General features: G+C 41.9%; 1 long non-coding RNA gene across 1 annotated transcript; it reads left to right on the top strand.

Moving 5' to 3' along the window:
- The first annotated feature begins 9 nt into the window (after positions 1–9).
- LOC116600596 lies at positions 10–19,203 on the top strand. Its single transcript, XR_004289725.1, has 3 exons — positions 10–372; positions 830–919; positions 19,145–19,203. It is a non-coding gene; the product is annotated as an uncharacterized LOC116600596 (long non-coding RNA).

The raw sequence follows: 19,203 nt of genomic DNA, 5'->3' as shown, positions 1-19,203 counted from the left end.
CACTACGACCGGGAGGGGAGGGACCAAACTGAGGGCCAGGGTTGGGCTGTTGAGAGCTCGGGCGGAGGGGAGGAAAAGAGCAGGGCTGGGAGTGAGCGGCACAGTATAGGCAGCGTCACCCTTTTACGGGGACTCTCTCTCTATCGCTGTAGCGACCAGAGAGGCCAGAGGACCCCTTAAAAATCCGCTCTGATAAGCCCCGGGGACGACCTCCTTCGCGCCTTCGGATTGGGCCCACGAACCAGCCTGGGCTTTCCCATTGGGGGCTGGCGCCCCGAGCTCAGCGCACAGCTTGCCGGGAGTTGTAGGACCAGGCGTCGTTTTAGTGCCGAAGGCTTCCGACGTGACGGCCGACGTTTCTGCTCAGCCGGCGTGAGCCCGGAGCTCCCCTCGGGGCCGACCCAGCTTATTTTAGTTCAGGAATCCCTCAAGCCTAGAGTGCCGGCTACAAGAGCTTCGTTTCCCGGGGCAAGGGCCCTGAGGCCCTGGTTCTGGGGCCCCGTCTGGTTGACCGTTGAACCGAGGGGTGGCGGTTGGGGAGCTCGGCCCCTCGGTGGCTGGGGCTGGAGAAGCCGTTGTTTCCCTTCGGGGCCAGGGCCGCGGAAGTTCTGAGGGCGTAAGGGTTTGTCCCCCAGGACGCTGCAGTTCTGTATACCAGAAACGGAGCACGTTTGTCCTGCCGTTTTGATCATGGCGGAGGGCCCGTGACTGGTCACCGTGGGAGGGTGGAGGATGTCGACGAGGGATGGACGCTTTGTGGGCTCACAGACTGATGGCGAAGATGGACGCGTCAGGCAGCCTTGACAGTTTCTCTGTCTCCTTCTCTCAGTGTCCGTACCGGGAGTCTCCTCGTTCGGCCCTGTGGGGGCTTGGCCACACCTGGGATCCGGGACCCGTAACTCCTCAATTTCCAGAAATGGTAACACTCTAGCTCCTTATCCTCCACTGTTCCTATGATTTCCGGTTGCTTCCGCCTGTCTCGTATGCCTGATTCTCTCCCTGCTGGTTTTGTCACCTTCCTTCCTTGATTTGGACCCGAGGGGTCTCCCATTACTCATCTCCTGCCATAGGCCCAGGGCCTGGAGCCTAAGCTTACAAATACAGGGAATTCCCAAACACAAAACAAAGTAGAACATGACTCTAAAATATGAAAGCTATAGGAATTGAAATGTTTGGCCATTTCCAAAATGCACATGTCGATGAAGTCAAATGCCACTTTTAAAAAAATTTATTATTTTTAAATTCTTAAAAGACTTTATTTATTTATGACAGAGAGAGAGAGAGAGAGGGAACTCAAGCGCAGGGGAGCTGGAGAGGGAGAAGCAGGCTCCTTGCTGAGCAGGGAGCCCATATGGGGCTGGATCCCAGGACCCTGGGATCATGACCTGAGTTGGAGGCAGATGCCTAACTAACTGAGCCACCGAGGTGCCCCTAAAATTTATTTTTAAGATTCATTTATTTATGAGAGAGAGATCGCGCGTGCGCTCGTGTGTGCAGGCATGCACTGGCAAGCTTGAGGGGCAAGGGGCAGAGGGAGAGAGAGAGAGAATCCTTACGTTGACTCTCCACCAAGCGCCGAGCCCAGTGTAGGGCTCTAATCTGGGACCCCAAGATCACAACCCTAGCGAAGTCATGGAGTTGGCCGCCCAACTGACTGAGCCCCCCAGGTGTCCCCAAATGCCACTTTTATATAAAAATTACATGTGATTCCCCAAAATAAATATGCCTACCAAGGTCTTAAAATACTCCTTACCTAGGTTTCTTCAGTTTCTCCTCCTCCTCCTTTTCCTCACCTACCCCGACTCAGAATCTGCTTTCTACACTCGGGTGTGCCAGAGTAAGTCACAAAAACTGTGCAGACTTTTGTTTGCTATATATTCTTGCTCTCAGCTTCACCTGATGCTGGGTGATGCTTGGCTTCATCTCTTATTCATGCACTGTCACATTTCCCATGGTAGGTGTTCCAAGCTTCTCTTGTTTACGAAGTGCTTTAGAATTTACATGTGCATTATTTCACTTAATCTTTTAACAACTCTGTGAGGAAATGGAGTGGCAGAGAGGTCTGGTGGGCAGCCCAAGGTAACACCTCTGAGACTTGAACTCCTATTTGGGATGCCATGTTTAAGATTTGACCCTGACCTCCCTTTCCTTTCTTCTTGAGCATCTAATCACTTATATACTCAGCAGATAAATGCCTTTAATGGAGTGAGAAAAGCAGGGCTATCTGGAGAACTCCCTCACTTTCTACTTAAAAATCTATGGTTTATCAGGGGGCATGGGTGGCTCAGTGGATTAAGCATCTGACTCTTGATTTTGGCTCAGGTCATAATCTCAGGGTTGTGAGATCAAGTCTGGCTGTTGGGGCTCTCCCTTTGTCCCTCCTCTTCCCCCTTCCCCCCAAATCTGTGGTTTGTCACACCTTCTCTCATACCCATCCTGACTGCCTTTCTTCCATTCCTCAACTCTATTCCAGCCTCTCCTGGCTCTTCAAAACCTTGCTGCTCTTACGTTTTCTTTTTTTCTTTCTTTCTTTTCTTTTTCTTTTTTTTTAAGATTTTATTTATTTATTTGACAGAGAGAGATCACAGGTAGGCAGGGCAGCAGGCAGAGAGAGAGGGGAAGCAGGCTCCCAATGCGGGGCTCAATGCGGGGCTCAATCCCAGGACCCTGAGATCATGACCTGAGCCAAAGGCAGAGGCTTTAACCTACTGAGCCACCCAGGCGCCCCTGCTCCTACATTTTTAATCAGTCCTTTACTAGCATGTTCTTTATGCCAAGAGTTACGATCAAATCCTAAAGGAGGAAGCAGATCCTCCCTTGACTGAGCTGGCTTTCCAGTTACTGACTTTTGTGACTCTCACCCTTACATTTCTCAGAAGAGTAGTCCTGCTTTCTGTGGTCATCACCATCAATCACCCATTTTTTTCCTCCCTCAAATAAACTAACTTCCGACTCCTCTTTTCTATTGAAACTTTTCTCTTATAGATTACAATTGACCAAGTCACTGGCCTTTCTCAATATACAGTCTCTAGTATTCACCATTGTTACATACTTCCTCATCCTTCAGGCTTGCTTCCTTCTTGACTTCTGAAATGCTCTACTCTCCTGGCCTTCTGATCTCTTGGGCTGCTTCTCATACTCTCCTTCCTCACTGGTTCCCTTTCATCCTCTTTATACCCTACCTTTTCTCTCTACATGCCCTCTACACAGATGATTCCCAGATCCACATTTTCTCCCCTGAGCTTTGGTCACAACTATCTATTTTAAATCTGCACCCAAGTCTGTCCCCATCATCTTCAGGCCCACCTGCCTTAAACTTCATTGAACTTTTTTGTTCACTAAACTGTGTGCTCTGAATTTTCCTATTTTATTCTCTCAGGGATATCATTTTTCCCCCTTCGCTCCAACTTGAAACCTTACAGTGCTCCTGGCTTCCCTTCTCTTTTTCCCATATCCAGGCAGGTGCCAATTTCTTTCCATCCGTACTGCCAACATCTCACTGCATAGAATTTTCAGATGATACAGGACCCTTACCTGTAGTATTACACCCTCACCTCAGGTATTGTAGTAGTCTCCGAATTATCTCTGCCCTCCCCCTTTTTTTTTTTTTCCAATCAATCCTACAATTTTGCCCAAATTAATTGGAAAAACGTGCTTACAAGGCAGGCTTCATTCTAAAAGTTTCATTAGCTCCTTATCTCCACAGGATAAAATATTGATTCTCATATATCCCAAAACTGGCCTTTTAGTTGTCCCCTAAGTATTGCCAAACACACTTCTTTTGTTGCCAGTTTTGTCTGCAGAATCCTTCCACCTATATTATTTAAACCTACCCCTCCTTTGATGTCAGGCCTGATTTACACTACCTCTTTGAAACTCCCTGTTACTTCAGGGCTCCAGACTTGAGCTCCAGGAACTCTTTTGCTATATGTTTTTCTTTTCAGTTTGTGTGATAGTGTTAAGCATGTTTATTTAGTTTGTATATATGTATATGAACATATGGGTGCATATATGTATGTACATACATGTATATGTATGTTTATATGGGTGCATATATGTATGTATACACACATGCACAAACACATTGTCTCTGTATGAAGATGAGAAACGCTTAGCGATGAACCTAATGCCCGATCACTAGCCCTGTAATAAAGGCTTATTGTTGATGAGGCAGGGAATGATGATTGCAAATAAAGGAGAATAAACCAGAGTTTTATGGGCTGTGCAGACCATAGGTGAAACGGAGTGAAGTCACAGGAGAGCATTAGTTAAGGATTCTCCTGTCCCAGAATCAGTTCAGTGTTCCCGTGCTCACATACTGCTTCATCTTTCTGGGGACCGCAAGCGGCAAATAGTCTAGGGAAGTACCGAAGTCGCAGGATCAGAGGAATGGGACTGATGAATGTGATCAGGTCCATCAGAGTGTCTAAAGAGTTTCAGCCCACCCTCGTGGCCCAAAATAGTGAAAAGCACCAAAGGCAGGAAGGATGGGAAGGCAGGAGGACCTGTGAAGAACGAAGAGTGATCGGGGCGCCTGGGTGGCTCAGTGGGTTAAAGCCTCTGCCTTTGGCTCAGGTCATGATCCCAGAGTCCTGGAATCGAGCCCTGCATCAGGCCCTCTGCTCAGCAGGGGGCCTGCTTCCTCCTCTCGCTCTGCCTGCCTCTGCCTTCTTGTGATCTGTCAAATAAATAAATAAAAATATTTAAAAAAAAAAAAAGAATGAAGAGTGATCGTGGCTGTGGTTTTATTTTGTTTTAAGTAAGTTCTGTTCCCAGCGGGGGCTGGAATTCACAACCTGGATATTAAGAGTCACACCAAATGGCCCTACCAACCAAACCAGCCAGTCACCCCTGCTTGTGACCTTGACAGATTTCTTAAAACTTTCTCTTCCCAGGGCGCCTGGAAGGCTCAGAGGATTAAGCCTCTGCCTTCAGCTCAGGTCATGATCTCAGGGTCCTGGGATTGAGTCTCACATCGGACTCTCTGCTCAGTGGGGAGTCTGCTCCACCCTCGACCCCCGCCTGCCTCTCTGCCTACTTGTGATCTCTCTCTCTCTGTCAAATAAATAAATAAAATCTTAAAAACAACAACAACAACCGAACTTTCTCTTTCCTTGATTGCCATAACACTATTCTTGATTTTTCCTTCCACTTCCTGTCCCTCTGACGACTCCTTGTCTTTCTCGCTGCAGAGCATGACTTCTTCCACCCAGCTCTGAAATGTTGGTATTTCCCAGGCTCCTCAGCCCTATTTAATAAAAATCTTCATCCTCCCTTGATTGTTGTGAGATTTGAAGATGGTGTTTCTAGAGCCCGCGTTTGATATAAAGGGCTCTTTTTACTGTTATCATTATTATCCACACCATATCTCTGAATTGACTCCTTCCCATCCATCCCCACTATTCCTGCTTTCAAGTCAAGTTCAAGTCCTTATCATATTTTGTTTAGATTACTAACTGGTGTCTCTGTTTCTAGTCCATTCTCGATAATCCTGTCAGAGATCTTTCTGAAACTCCCAATTTGATCATCATCTTCCCTGGCACTTCAGGACCTTCATTTGTTTATCACATATTCTTTAAGCACCTGGAATGTGTTTTCCCAGAATGCCTTCGTGGCTAGCTCCCCCCTAGAATAGTAGTGAGGGCAGGGACTTTTGATTGCCAGGATATATCATTGTGTAGAACAAGCAAAAATCCCTCCTTTTATGGAAGCTGTGTTCTAATAGCGACTTCCTTTAGCTCTACCTCTGCAGGCCTACTCAACCTCCTTTTTTCTACTGCTCCACCCACACTTTTATTATTATTTTTTTTGACTGCCCCATCCAGGCTTTTTTTTTTGGAAAGAGCCTGATTCCTAAAAGATTCTTTAGTGCCATCTAGTGGAAGTAGCTGCAAAATAGAAGTGTGCACGGTCCAAGCTCTCTAAGTAGTATAGCAGCTACACTACTAAGAGAGCTTGGACCGTGCACACTTCTATTTTGCTTGTGTTGAACTGAGATGGACAGGAGAAAACTTGGTTATGTTGCATTATGGCTGCTTTGCGTTTTATCTAGGAATTCACTGTACCTTGAGATGTTTCTAATTGTGAGATCTAACAAGTATAAGTAGTTCCTTAGAAATGGTATTTTATGTTAAGTGGGCAACTCTTCAGCCTTGAGAAGGTGTAGGATGAAATGGCTAGACTGATCTGAGGTTTGGAACTCTCCTTGTGTAACTTCTTTCAGGTCAAACTGGAACTAAATAAGATATAAGTTCCATTATTACTTAACTCCTCACGCTTTCAGAAAGAATTCTTTCTTTAAGATCTTCTAGCTCTTCTCACTTGACTCCTTGTCTGACCAGAGGCTCTGTCCTGACCCCAAACATTCCAGAATTGATAGAGTCAAAAAGCTGCACCCAATATTAGCTAGTTTAGCCTAAATATAAGCTATTCTTAGACCATACTTTATTACATACTTTATTTATCTTTTTCTGTGAATTCCCTTTTTATGTTTATCAAATAATAAAGCTCATTATTAACCTTTTTTGAAATAGATGTTTCATAAAGCGCCTGATATATTAACATATTTACTAAAAATTAATGTGGATAAATGCTTTGTGATTACATTATCTTTTATATAAATTTATCTTCCACATAAAATATACATAAGCTGGGTAATATAAAGAAAATGGCACATTCAGAGATTGGATTTTGTATGGCATATGGTGATAATTCTTGTGATTAAAATTAGAGCAGCAGTTGTGGAGTGCTCATACTGGTGTATTAGAGAACAGATATTAAAAGGCATGTTTTAGATGAATAAACAAGCAAAAAGCAGAATCACACTTGTACACACACAGAACAAACTGGTGATTGCCAGAAAAGTGGGGGGTAGGAGGTAGGCAAAATAGGAGAAGGGGAGTGGGAGCTACAGGCTTCCAGTCATGGAGGGAATAAGTCTCAGCAGTAAAAGGCACAGCATAAGGAATGTAGTCAATGGTATTGTAATAGTGTTGTATGGTGACAGATGGTAGCTACACTTGTGGTGAGCACAGCTTAATAGTTAAATTTATCAAATGGCTATGTTGTACCCCAAACTAACATAACATTATGTGTCAATTACGCTAAAAAAAATTAAAAAACAACAACAAAAACAGGGCTTCTGGGTGACTCAGCCAAGCGTCTGTCTTTAGCTCAGGTTGTAATCCCAGGGTCCTGGAGTAGAGCCCCACTTTGGGCTCCCTGCCCAGTGGGGAGTCTGCTTCTCCCTCTGTCCTTCCCCTCCCACTTGTGCTTGCTCTCTCACTAGCTCTCCTGCCCCCTCTCTCTTGTAAATAAATAAAATCTTAAAAAAAATTTTTTTAAAAGGTTAATAAAAAGGAAGAAAAAAGACGTTTTGCACTCTTTATAATATTGCATTATAATTTAACTTATGCTATGTTTTTCTGATTTGTGTTTTCTTATTTCTTCTTATTTGTGCTTAATGAACATGTCAACTTGCAGGATTAATCAGGAAAATTTAATTTAGAGGAGACCCTTTGTCTGGAATACATTTGCCTCAGATATCTTAGCTTGTTCATATGGTAAGTCTCTGAAGGCAAGGCCTATTGTCTCTTGTATACTCTACGTATTCATGGTATCTAGATGCATGCCTAGCCCATAGTTGGAGCCCAATAAATATTTATTACATGGATATATGAGAAAATTGAGGCACAGCTAGGTAGAGACATGGCCTGAGGTCACATGGAATTTCTGGAAGAACTGGGGCATGAACCCATGTGTTCTGACTGCTGTACTGTTGAGTGGTTTGGTGTAACACCTGGTCTCTAATCAGTACAGGTTTTAGTCCTGGCCACTGCCCTGAGCTCTTTGTTTTGGAAGGACCTACTTAGGCGCCTCTTCAGTCACATCCTCACCCAGGGACAAGGAATACTAAGTACATTATCCCACTCCACCCCCTTCACTTTGGCCTCAGAAGTGGTCAAAGGGCAGCTGTTGGGGGTGGTGGAGCTTGATGGAGTTTGTTGGGGTGTCCTCTCTTGGGTGGAAAAGAAAAGAAAAACAATATGGGCATATGACTTTTTTTCCTTTTGCTCATGACCCCTCAAACGTTAGGCGTGGCCATATCTCCATAGTAAATCTAGTTCTCCCTATGTGTTAAATGTTGTTTAAACACCTATATTGTACCTGACACTGTGCTGGGTATTTTCAAATATATTTTTTCATTTAAATTTGTTCTTAATAAGTCTCAGAAGTAACTTGCTTAAGGACCCACAACTAATCAGGTGCAAAGCTAAATGCGTAACCAGTTTCTTCAGGAAGTGTAGAGTACTCTACACTTAACAAAACACTAATGTGTGTGCGAATATGTGTGTGTGCATATGAGTTTATATAGGTTTTTTAATTGAGAAAATAATGTTTGATAAAAAGGTGACTAATTTAAAAGAACATAAGTAAATAGTAAATCTCCTGTGCCATGCCCTGAGTCAGAAATAACCAGGTAACAATTTCTTTTGTTAAAGGTATCTACATATTTGGGACCCCTGGGTAGTTCAGTCATTAAGCATCTGCCTTCGGCTCAGGTCATGTCTCCAGGGTCCTGGGATTGAGCCCCTCTTTGGGCTCTCCCCACTCAGCAGGAAGCCTGCTTCTACCAGTCCCCCTGCTTGTATTCCGCCTCTTGCTGTCTCTCTCTCTCTCTCAAATAAATAAATAAAATCTTTTTAAAAAAAAGATATTTACATATTTTAAAACTTATCACCAATAATTTTGAACTTTTTTATTTGGAAAACTTTAGACATAAGCCACACACAGTGCAGAGAGTATAATGAATCTCCACTCATTTTTATTTCAGGTATTTCCCCCAACTTTTATTTACTTATTTAAAGATTTTATTTATTTGTCAGAGAGAGAGCAGAAGCATGGAAAGCTGCAGGCAGAACAGGCAGAGCAGGCAGAGGGAGAAGCAGGCTCCCTGCTAAGCAAGGAGCCCGATGTGGGACTCGATCCCAGGACCCTGAGATCATGAACTGAGCCAAAGGCAGACACTCAGCTGACTGAGCCACCCAGGCCTCCCTCCCCCAACTTTTATTATCATTTTTCTTTGTTCGAATATTTCCAATTGAATCCCAGATATCATGTCCTTTTATTAAATTTTATTAAGATTATATTGATACCTATTTGAAAACATTTAGCTGTCACGATAGAAAATATTTTGACTTTTCATATAGAAGTCTTAATTTTAAGAATACCACACACAGGGGCACCTGGGTGGCTCAGTTGGTTAAAGCCTCTGCTTTCGACGTGGGTCATGGTCTTGGGGTCCTGGCATCAAGCCCCACATCCGGCTCTCTGCTCAGCAGAGAGCCTGCTTCTCCCCTCTCTCTCTCTGCCTGCTTCTCTGCCTACTTGTGATCTCTGTCTGTCAAATAAATAAACAAAATATTAAAAAAAAAAAGAAAACCGTACACAGTGCAATACCGATTTTATTTGTTTTATTTTAAAATTCCCTCTTTCATTTCAAAGAGGACTGAGATGGGGGCTGGGCATTTAATAATGACTTCTGTGACTATAAATAAAACGTATGTTATAGCACTTGGTTTGCTTCTCAGGATTCTTTGGGACCACACGGGCCACTTTCTATTTTTTTTTTTCTTTTCCCCTCTTTTGGAAGAGCTGTTCAAAATGATAAGCAAATAAATACCTTTTTTTCTCCCTTCTCTGAGTGACAGAACCTGAAAATGATTAATATAAAAGGGCAGGCTGTGATTTAATGTAGTGCCTTTTTAATTCAAATGACAGCTAACTTTTCTGAGCTGAAGTGCACCCACATCTTGGTAATAGCATTTAGAGCATGAGCAGTTTATAATATATCATGGCTTATAGAGAAGTCTATACATTAATGCTCCTAGTTGTATAGAAATATATATAATCCCCACCAGATGAGACAAAGCCAAGTTATTTATTTCTACATTGACAGCAACTCTTTCTTTCTTAAGTACCTATTTTCTAGGTAGCACTTAAATCTGCACTGCATTTTAATAAATTCTTCTTCTTTTTTTTTTTTTTTTTTTGCACAGTGTGCAGAACCTGAAAGCTTTTTCTCCTTTTACTAATGAGAGGAGTACATGGTGTTTTCAGGAAACTCTGATGTGATAAATCCTTTATATTCTTCAGTGTTCAGTGCCTCTCTTTTAGACAGAGTCCCATCAGGAAGATCTCTAGAGTGATACTATCTGGAGCGCTGGCCTGGGGAAAGGGCTTGTAGGGAGGGTGCTTGTAAATAGCTATAAGAGGGGAGCTGTGAGGGGGCAATCGGGGTGGAAAGAGGATTCAGAGGGTTCATTGGAAACTGTACTTGCAGAGCAAATCTAAGTATCATGTAAGTATCCAGAGGGGCTTGGTGCTGCCCCTGCTCTAGACTTGTGCTGTCCCACGTGTGGCTTTTGAGCACTTGAGATGCGGTTAATCCAAAGTAGAAATGGTGAAATGTAAAATACATGTGGGTTGTAAAAGATTTGTAATGCAAAAAGGAAGGTAAATCATCTCATTAGTAATATTTTATATTGATTGCATGTTAAAATGATACATATTATAAATATATGTGTGTGTATATATATATGTGTGTGTGTGTGTGTATATATATATATATATATATATTTTTTTTTTTTTTTTAATACAGACTTTATTTTTTAGAGTAGTCTTAGGTTCACATCAAACCTGAGTGGAAGTGCAGAGAGTTCCCATATATCCCGTCTCCACACACATGCATGGCCTCCCCACCATCAACATCCTGCACCAGGAAGTTAGATTTGGTATGATCTAACCAGTACTGATACATCATTATCACCGAAGTCCACAGTTTTTATTAAGGGTCACTCTTGGTGTTGTTCATTCTGTAGGTTTTGACAAATATATAATGACACGTATCCACCATTTTAGGATAGTTTTACTCTCCTAAAATCCCCCATGCTTTATTTACTCACCTGTTCCTCACCTCAGACTCCTGGCAATCCCTGATCTTTTTACTGTCTATCATCTTGTCCTTTCCAGAATGTCATATCATTGGAATCATACAGTATGTAGCCTTTTCAGATTGGCTTCTTTCACTTAGAAATAGACATTTAAACTTCCTTCACATCTTTTTATGGCTTGATAGCCTATTTCTTTTTCACACTGGATGCTATTCCAAAGTGAATCTGCTACAGTTTATTTATCTAAAAGTGATAATATTTTAATAAAAATCTATAAAATAAAATCTATTAAAATTATTTTTACTCGTTCCTTTTTACTTTTGTAATATGGTTTCTAAAATAAAGTTGTATACAGTGTTTACATTAGATTTCTACTGGACAGAGCTGCTGTGACCTTGGTAAAATGATGCTGTTGGTAGTTTATCTTCAAAACAGTCTTCTTATTCCAACATCTGCCTGAGTTTTGCTGCCTCCTACAAAGAGCATTCTCCTTCTCTAGGACTTGTCTGCTTTGGGTTGGTTCCTCCACTGACCCCAAGCTACTTGGGATTGCCATGGTCCTCCCCCTACCTTTCCCAACAGAGACTTACGCTATTTAACTCATTTTGTCAGTAAGGTGACAATTGACGAATTGGGTCCTTTATCACTGCACTAGGTTCTTTGGAGCATATTAATTATGATGTCTGTGGTTTATAATAAAAAAGTTTTTGTAGAAGATCTGACACAAAGCCTTAGGAATTAACTTATTTTTTGTTAGATATCTTTGAATTTATCTTGCTTTACATGTATGTAAGTGACTAATACATTAATATTGTTTACAAAAACTAATTGGAATGGAAATTCATTATATTATAATCTGATTTATGCCTCTCTATGTTGGATCTGTTTATATCATGCATTCTCAGTAGGAGTGTTAATGCCCACAAGTGGGCAAAAATTGGTTCTTGAGGTATGGAAATATCTTACTCCTTTTTTTTTTTTTTTTTTTTAAAGACTTACTTATTTTAGAGAGAGAGAGAGCAGGGGTGGGTGGGGCAGGAGAAGAGGGAGAGAGAGAGAATCTCAAGAAAACTCACCATTGAGCAGGGAGCCCAAAGCAGGGCTCGATTTCAAGACCCTGAGATCATGACCTGAGCTGAAACCATGACACTTGCCAGACACTTAACCAACTGAGCACCCAGGTGCCCCCCAGATCTTCCTCTTTTAAGTATATAAGCATATATATTACTTAGACATAATATATGTAACATGTATATAACAAACACACACACACACACACACACACACACATTACAAAGCCAAATATACAGTATATCTGCATGTATAGTTTCCTAAGAGGCAATTAGAAAAGAAGTCTGAAAATGTTCCTTAGGGTTTGGTTATGAAACATGTTGAGAAATACTGGTTTATCTGGATAAGAAATTACTGCATCTTTCACATTACAGCAGAATGTTTTTATGAACAGTTAGTTAACAGTTAAGTTAGTCTTCAAAGTTTCCCAAGTAGGGAGAGAAGGAAAAAAACTGCGGAAAGCTGTAGGAAGATTTACTGTAGGAAGATTAGAAAACTGAGGAAAGCTGTAGGAAGATTTACCTTTACAGATTGGGAGAAAGGGAGCATCTGAAGAGTGTTAGAAATCTCTACCACCAGTTGATCACCAGTTATTAACATTTTGCCTCTTCATTTGTTCATTCATTCATTCATTTAATCTCTCCTTCTCCCCACCAACCCTCAACACTCCCTGGATTATTTAGGTGAAAGTATATAGATATTCACTGCACTATTATTATTATTATTATTTTGGTTAAAGATTTTATTTATTTATTTGACAGATGGAGATCCCAAGTAGGCAGAGAGGCAGGCAGAGAGAGAGGGAAGCAGGCTCCCTGCTGAGCAGAGAGCCGGATGTGGGGCTCGATCCCAGGACCCTGGGATCATGACCTAAGCCGAAGGCAGAGGCTTTAACCCACTGAGCCACCCAGGCGCCCCAGGTGTGAAAAATTTTCAAAATAAAAGCCAAGGTAAAATGCCATCCTAATCTTTACCCCCTCCTATACCCTGATTCTACACAAGGGGCCCTGTTGAACCAAAATTTCTTGGTGACATGTTTGTGACCTTTGATCTTGTGCATATATTGCTCCCTCTGCCTGGAAATACTGTGTGGCCTCCGTTTCTTCCTTTACACCCAGCCTTTGCCTGGATAACTCCGAGAAGACTTTTAAGGTTTTACTTCCTCCAGGAAGCCTTTCGTGACCGCCCAGCCCCACTTGTCTAGGTTGACCATCCTGCATTTCCCTTTATTGTGATTGTCCTTGTTATTGTGCTTGTTGTATAATATACTTGCACATTGAACTTGTCTGTCCTCACTGGATTGTGACGTCCATAAAGGCGAGGGTTCTTTTATTCGTCTTTTTTTCCTTGGCAGTTACCACAGGTCCTCACACAATATTTATTAAATAAAGCAACAATTAATTTTTCTATGAGATGCATATTTGTTTTATAAAATTCCATTTACAAGGGAAAACAAGAAAAATTAGGGAAGACACTGATGTTTTATTTAGCTTGTAAAGCTTTACTGCTGATAACAGTATAATATCAGGTTAGACTTATATAAATACTAAAAATAACTCCCAGATCCCTATTATTACCCCTGTAAAACTCTTGGTGAGATGTCCCTGAGAATTCTGAGAAAAATTGTTTCTCTGAGCCCCAATAGAGCTCAGTTTCTGCTACAATAGCATTCTGAGGGGTGGAGAGGGGAGATACACAAAGATAGGAAGTAAGGGTATCATTTCTTAAGGAATTTGGAGTTTAGTGAGAGATACAGACTTAGGAGTGATACTAAAGTTTTTCCTTACATTTGTATCATTTTTTTAATAGCTTACAATGTAATTTCACATAATTTATTCTTCACAAAAGCCCTGGAAAATAGGTATTATTATTTTTTAAAAGATTTTATTTATTTGAGAGAGAAAGAGCATGAAGTGGGGGAGGGTCAGAGGGAAAAGTAGACTCCCTGCTTAGCAGAGAGCCTGATGTGGGACTTGATCCTAGAACTCCAGGATCTTGACTTGAGCTGAAGGTGGTTGTTTAACCAACTGAGCCACCAAAATACCCAGAAAGTAGGTATTAACCCCATTTTAAAGATGCTGCCAGTAAGAGCCAGAATGTGCTATGAAGATAGGAGATTCTCTTGTTTATATCCTAGACATTAGGCATTTTCCCCCATATCTGGGGTCCAGTGATATTAAGTGGCTAGAACTTTACCAAATTCTGCACTATTCCTTTTGAGTAAAATTGTGTAGGTACAACCAGGCTCCAACGTCACCCTTCACAGTTAGGAGTTACTCTCTAATGAGCAATATACACCAAATTGAAAAGTCCTCAAGTGAAATGCATGAAATTAGGTAAGGTCAGGTTTATTTTAGTAATCTTTAAACCCAATGTGGGGCTTGAGCTTACCACCCTGGGATCAAGGGTGGCATGCTCTTCTGACTGAGCCAGCCAGGTGCCCCAGGTCAATTGTTTTTTATAACTTACCACATCTTTAGATACATAATTCTATATATTTGCCCAAGATAAAGACTGCGATTACAGCTAGATAAAATATGTATGCAGTGGGAAGAGACTAGAAGGGCATATACAGACATGGTAGTCATTACCAGGGGGTAGATTTAGAAGTAATTCTTTTCTTTAAAAATTAAAATTTGCCTATAATTTTTAGAGTGTGTACATAAGCAAGTTCTTTTGCGTATTACTTAAGGAAAGCTAAGGGTCACCTGTCTTGAGTCCTAATAGATTCTTGGCTAATTTAACCCCTCAGTTGAGTAGCCATTTTTCCTCTGTCTTCCCATCTTTCATCAAGAACATCTTCCCATCTCCTCTCAAGAAAATACCTAGAACTCTGCCAGAATCATTGGGTCAAACCCCAGAAGCATGCGACATTGATCGGGAAAGACTTGTTCCTTTGTTTCTCAGCTCTGTCACTCTTCTGCTTTGAGTTGGATCTAAAGAAGTCTTGCTTTTTCCCTCTTGTTCAGGAGAGGTTAAGCTTTTATTCCCATCTACCATGTCTCAAAGGGTTGGTTCTCAGATCAAAATTCAAAAATCAAAATGAAACTGTAGGCAGAAAGATTAGTTTAGAGGCTGAGCAATTGTTCACTTGAGAAAAGATACTGAACTGAGGAACAATATGGATAAAGAACAGTGGAACAGTAAGGATATAGAAGCATTTGAGCAGTATAATTGATAAAAAGTGAGGACCAATTAAGACTTAGGGGTCAAAGCTTTCAAAGACTGAAATCTCTAACTTGGATGACTTAAGTAGATAGTCTCTCACAAAAATGAGCTTGTTTTGGATATGTTTAGAATGAGGTAGCATCAGCTGGAGGTGGCTGGTCAGTAGTTGGGAACATGTCTGGATTGGGAGAGAGTGATGATAGCTGGAGATACAAATTTGAGAATCATCAGATTTTTGTTTGTTTGGTAACTACCAAAAATGTATGCAATCTTTTGGCTAAAGAGACCCTCTTCTTTTGGTGTGAATTACATCTGATCTACAATATATGTTTGAGACATTTTTACTATTTTCATAGTGTTAATGATAACATTTGGACCACCGTTTCTCCAGGGAGCAAATGAGCACATGAAGCAGAGAGGAAAGTCCAAGAAAAGACTTCATCCCTTGGTGAACTCAGAGGGCTATCTGAGTGTGCTCTGGGGATAAAAGATTTTGATGGCCTTCAAATGACACAAAGGAATTTAGAGATCCCATATTCATGATACTTTCTAGCAGTGTAACTCCAGAGGGTATTCGTGTGGTTTGTTGTTTTAAAATCACCATTTGGGCCCTAATGCATAAATAACCCAAGAGTCCTGCAGAGTTCTGGCTCTTAAAAGACCACATCTATGTGTGGCCACACCTACCTAGGAATTCTTAAAAGAAAATCAGTTCCACTTCATGCTGCTATTTCAACGGACCAGTGGTCTGATGACATTTATATGTAGCGAGGATCACCCTCCCTACAATGGCTCATACATATTCCTTTCCCTTGACTGGGCAGATGTGCCTCTGGAGGGTTCCGAAAGCCCTTGGGTGGAGAATGACCGAATACTAGCTCCTGCAGAGGCACCTTGGGAGCGCAGTAGGTTAAGCAGCTGACCCTTGTTTTCGGCTCAGGTCGTGATCTCAGGATTCTGCAATTGAGCCCCATGTCGGGCTCTGTACTCTGCTTGGAGTCTGCTTAACACTCTCTTTCCCTTTGCCCCTCCCCTCCATGCTCTCTCTCTCTTTCTCAAAACAAAACAAGTAAATCTTAAAAAGAAATATTAGCTCCTGAGCTTTGGGTGACCCCCTTTTTAACAAGGCCATTTCCTTAATTGGGGGCTCCCATGGCATTAGAGTTACCTACTGCTCTGTTGAGGAGGAGGGTCACTTTGCACTGTCATGGCCTTGGGTAACGACTCTCAACTTGAACGCTTGGCCCTGCTGGGTCTCGGGCCGCTACGCCCTGCCTAAGCGGGCCACTCTTATAAGGGTGCAGAGGCTCGCTGTGCTCCTTCAAATCTGCTTGGAAGGTTTCTCCCCAAATAAGCCCTCCCCTCTTTTATGTTTACATTAAGTAGCACTAGGGGTAAGTATATTTGTGTCCCTTTTGCAGGATTTTGGCTAGCACACAGCCCTTTTCCATCTTCAGGATTGCAAAAAGGATTTTAGTGAAAAGGGAAGAAAAAGGGAAAAGGCTATTTTCTGTCCCGAGAGCCCCAGGACAGAAGAGATGGTGATCTCCCTCTAGCCCCCAGACAGCTTAGTACTCAGCAATTTAGTTTAGTGTCATGCAGCCAAACTGCCCCTATCACTCAGTTCTCCTCCTTTGAAGACTGGACCCACACTGGTTTTATTTTTCATCTTTTCATGCTCTACGGTCTTTTGTAACATTTAAAATAGTAACCTATGGTTTTGGGGAGGCCATTAGCCAATTCAGTTCCCTTTGCTGCATCCCCCTGCTGAGCCATTGTGCTCTAGCCTTCAAGTATCCTCTGACCTGGTTGGAATCAGTAGCTCTTTGGACAAGGCTTTCTGTTGTTCCCGAGCTGCTCAAGCATTAGGCATCTATTTTTGGTCAGAAAGCTCTTCACATGTTTCCTGTTATGGTTGCATCGATGTTTATTTGCCTTGCACAACACATGGACTTACGGATAGCTCGTTTTTATGAGTTCTTTCATACATGCCAGAGTCACTGTGTGAATTTATCCCCCCAAATTCACATATTGCAGTCCAAACCCCCAGTATTCCTTGGAATGTGACTCGTCAGAGATAGGGCCTTTGAAGTGGTAATTAAGGTTAAGTGAAGTCATATGAATAGGCCCTAACCCAATATGACTGGTCCTTATAAGAAGAGGGAGAGACACCGGGGATGCACATGTACTGAGAAAAGGCTTGTAAGGACACAGCGAGAAGGTGCCATCTGCAAGCCAAGAAGACAAACCTTGGGAGAAATGAAACCTGCTGACGCTTTGATCTGGGATTGCCAGCCCTCAGAACTGTGAGGAAACTAATATCTGTTGTTTAAGCGCCCCAGTCTATAGTATTTTGTTATGGCAGCAGAGTCATACAGCCAGGCAATGTAGTAACTGCTTTTCATGAATTATCTCTTTAATAGTTGCACTTACCAAATGGAGTAGGTCCTATTGAGACAGGGACTCCCAATATAATTTTTGCCTACAGCAGGATCTCTGTTCACAGCAGGCTTGGCCCTGACCCTGAAGGTAGCTAAGTAAGTAGAATACTTTGGCTCATAAAGGGGTGAGGTGGGGAGAGCAATTAAATGGAGCCAAGCTTTTTTTCTGACAGGTATATCTCTACCCTGAGTTTGTTTCCTCCTTTCTCACTCCATTAAGGGAGAGTGGCAACACCTTCCTTTACACCTGGGCAGATTCTTACCAGGGTTTAGTTACCGAACTGATAAGTCCCTTCTGATCATTCACTATTCATTTCTAATTTTCCTCTCTGTTTTGGTCTCTTTCTTACCCCTCTCCAGGGAACAGCTGGGAAGACTGTATTTGCATGTAACTATCTATTCGTTCTTTTTTCCTGTATAGACTTATTAAAATGGTAGGTCTCAAAGGTTTTTAAAAGTTCAAGAACAAGGGCGCCTGGGTGGCTCAGTCGTTAAGCATCTGCCTTTGGCTCAGTTCATGATGCCAGAGTCTTGGGATTGGCCCTGCGTTGGACTCTCTGCTCGGCGGGGAGCCTGCTTCTCCCTCCCCAACTCCCCCTGCTTGTGTTCCCTCTCTCGCTGTCTCTCTCTCTCTCTCAAATAAATAAAATATTTTTTAAAAAAGAAAGAAATTAAAAAAAAAATTCAAGAACAGACACAAATACGTATAGGAACGTAATCTTTTAAAAACTTGGAGGTAAGCATTAATTCATAAATAGTATTGGAGAATTTGAAAAAACAGTGGTTAACTCCCTTACTTCACAGATTATACCAAAAATTAAGTTAAGATGGAGTAAAGTTTTTTTTTTTTTTAAGATTTTATTTATTTATTTGACAGGCAGAGATCACAAGGAGGCAGAGAGGCAGGCAGAGAGAGAGAGGGAAGCAGGCTCTCTGCTGAGCAGAGAACCCGATGCGGGACTTGATCCCACGACCCCGAGATCATGAACTGAGCCGAAGGCAACGGCTTAACCCACTGAACCAACCAGGAGCCCAAGATGGAGTAAAGTTTTAAATGTTAAAAATAAAAACATGGAAGTATTATAAAGATGAATACTTTGACATAATCCAGGGTTGCAGAAGGTTATATTTAAAATACAGAAACAGAAGTACTAAAAGAAGAAACAGAAGTTGTGGTGCCTGGGTGGCTCAGTGGGTTAAAGCCTCTTCTTTTGGCTCAGGTCATGATCCCAGGGTCCTGGGATCCAGCCTTGAATCGGGCTCTCTGCTCAGCAGGGAGCCTGCTTTCCTTCCTCTCTGTCTGCCTGCCTCTCTGCCTACTTGTGATCTCTGTCTGCCAAATAAATTAAAAAATAAAAATAAAAAATAAAAAACAAAAAAGAAGAAACAGAAGTGGAAAAACTGATAGATTTGATAATGTAAAAGAAGAGGAGAAGGGATCATGCGTGATCCAGTGCTCAACATTAGAGGATTTAAGGGAGAATTTACAGTAATTAAATGTGTTTTTTCCAGGTGTACTTGAGGCTGGACAAGAATGAACATATAAACTGGTCTCAGAAGACATTTTGGAT

This window comes from Mustela erminea, chromosome 10 (assembly GCF_009829155.1).
Source record: "Mustela erminea isolate mMusErm1 chromosome 10, mMusErm1.Pri, whole genome shotgun sequence".
Classification (NCBI taxonomy): domain Eukaryota; kingdom Metazoa; phylum Chordata; class Mammalia; order Carnivora; family Mustelidae; genus Mustela; species Mustela erminea.
The sequence above is the reverse complement of the archived record's forward strand: the minus strand, read 5'-3'. Positions and strand labels throughout refer to the sequence as shown.